This window comes from Solanum pennellii, chromosome 1 (genome assembly GCF_001406875.1).
Source record: "Solanum pennellii chromosome 1, SPENNV200".
NCBI lineage: Eukaryota > Viridiplantae > Streptophyta > Magnoliopsida > Solanales > Solanaceae > Solanum > Solanum pennellii.
Genome location: NC_028637.1, coordinates 54,027,967 through 54,030,470, shown reverse-complemented (window position 1 = coordinate 54,030,470; position 2,504 = coordinate 54,027,967).

The window sequence follows — 2,504 nt, the reverse complement described above, 5'->3', positions numbered from 1 at the left end:
GGGGGGGGGGGGGGGTATTTTTATATCAATCTTTTCTGACTATTCTTTGTATATACTATAGGGTTTTTATGTTTAAATTGTTTTTTGATATTGTTTGAGCTTATGGATCTTTGTTTTGAATATTAATAGTTTTTGAACCTTTCTAAAATTTGTCATGCTTGTGTGTGATTGTGGTTGTTCTTGTGCAAATTTGAGTATCGGTTATGATCTATACCAACAACTGGAATAGTTCTCTTATCGAACAAAAATGAAGGCACAACTGTGATAAGGCCAAATGAAGTTGCATAAACAATCTGTGAAATTTGTGTATCTCATTGTAACTAGCCAATTATCGAATGAGTCTCTTGTGATGAACATTGCACACCAGTGAAAGTTTGGAGTCTTGTTTGATATTGATTCCAATGCCTTGAGTGATGAGCTTAGTAGGAACCTTGTATGATGACACCTACAATTTGCTTCTTTTCCTTGTTCACTAAGTGATGCAATCTTACGAAACATCTTAGACAACCATTTTGAAGAGTGAAACAATTTGACATATACCTCTTTTGTGGCCAACCTTGTGAGTGTGTGAACTTTGCTTGAAACCGTTTTGACAGTATTCTTTTCCTTGAAGAAACATGATGAAATTTGTAACCCCTTATTATCTATTCACCCAAAATCCTCATGAAGTGTGGTTTGTTTCAATAGCCAAAAGCCAAATTTGGGGTGTGGTGATGAGAGAAAGTGAATCAAGAAGTTCAAAGAAGTCCCCTGTTATTCCATATTTTTGAAAAGGATGGAACCCCTCCGTACAAAAGAAAGAGAAGTAAATTAAAAGGAGATTGATAAGAAAAAGAATGAAAAAGTTGCAAAAGAAAATGGGGTGTCCGCGTTTCATTGGAACTGGTGATGGGGTGAATTTTGAGTAAAAGAGAAAATGTTGAAAAAAAGAAAAGAAACTGATGTTCATACCACTTTTCATGAGGTTAGCACGCACTGAGCCTAAATGACCATACCTTTACACTCAGTCTCGTTACAAGCATTGAAAAGACCTTTTTTTTTTTCTTGAGCGAGCTGAAGTGATGGTTGATTGGAAAATAAAGGAAAACCTATGGGTGAAGTCATAAATGTGTTCATCTTTTTAAGTGTGAGAGTATTATGTTATCCCAGAACTATATCTTGTTGAAAAATAGTTTGTGAATATGGAATTATTCTTATTATGAGGGCATTTGAGTACCTTTATTGAACCTGAACTTCCATTCAAAGCAAGTATTGTGAACTTGAGAGTCTTTGGTAATAGTGAGTCACAACTTGAATCTTTCTGTGCACGATTGATCCTTGCATGAGTAAGTTGAGTATTGTTGTGTGCATTCATGATTATGTCTTATGTAGAACTATTTAAGACATCCTTTTTGACCAACTAAATTTGAGTTTTACTTGTCTTGAGGACAAGAAAAAGTTTAAGTTAGGATTCTTGATGAGTTCGAGATTTGGACTCTTTTAGGACTTCATTAATATAGATTTAATTTCCTCAAATGCTTATTTGGTTCTAATAATTAATCCAAAACCCTTGATTTCCAGGTAAATGTATTGAGGAACAAAGCAAGGATACTAATTTACAAAATGGAACAAAGTGAGCTGTAAAAATAAAGAAATGAATCCTGGTGATCGCCAAGTCCAATTGGCAAGTCGTCGAACGTCTACATAACCGCCGAAAGTTCAATTGTGCAAAGACATGAGGGAACAAATCAAGAAAAGCAATGGAAAGGAGCAGTCTTCAGATCGGTAAATAGTTTCCTGATGTAGTGTTGGATCGCTTAAGTTACAAACCTTGAGGAGCTGAATGTTAAGGCATAAAAGCGATGAAAGCAACCAAAGGGCGGCTTGCTGAGTGGTCCGGTGAGCCAACTTACTTTGTGATATACCGTTGTTTCACGGTATTATTAATACTTTTTCCTTAAGTTTAGTGTGTCCAAAAGCCTTTTTGTGCTAATTTTTATATAAGTTTCTGCTTATTTTGCAGGAAATCTGTCCAAAGCTGAATGCGGAGATTTTGAGCGAAGAAATGCAGAAGAGACCACCTACGGAGCTTATGACGGTCTGTCGTGCTTGTGACGGTCCGTAGGTGGCAGCATAGTGAAGCTGCTTAAGGAAGATGGGGAAGTCTGACCAAGTGTGGGGTTACGAAGCTTGTGACGGTCCGTCGTGTCTATGACGGTCCGTCCTGCAGGTTCGTCATGAAGTTCAGAGAAGTAATCCCAGTACCCAGATTTCAAGAGTTGAAGTGTTTTGGGACGAAGACCCTCGACGGACCGTTGTGCCTATGACGGTCCATCATACTTGCCGTCGAGGGTAATGAAGAGAGCAGCAGAAGAAATATCACAAGTATGGGACGACGGATTCCATAACGGCCCATCGTGACCACGACGATCCGTCGCGAGGTCCGTCGACCCAGCCGCGTTTTGACACATTTCAAGCAAATAGAGTCCTTGTATAATTAGGTTTTTATTTTCTATAAATAGTTC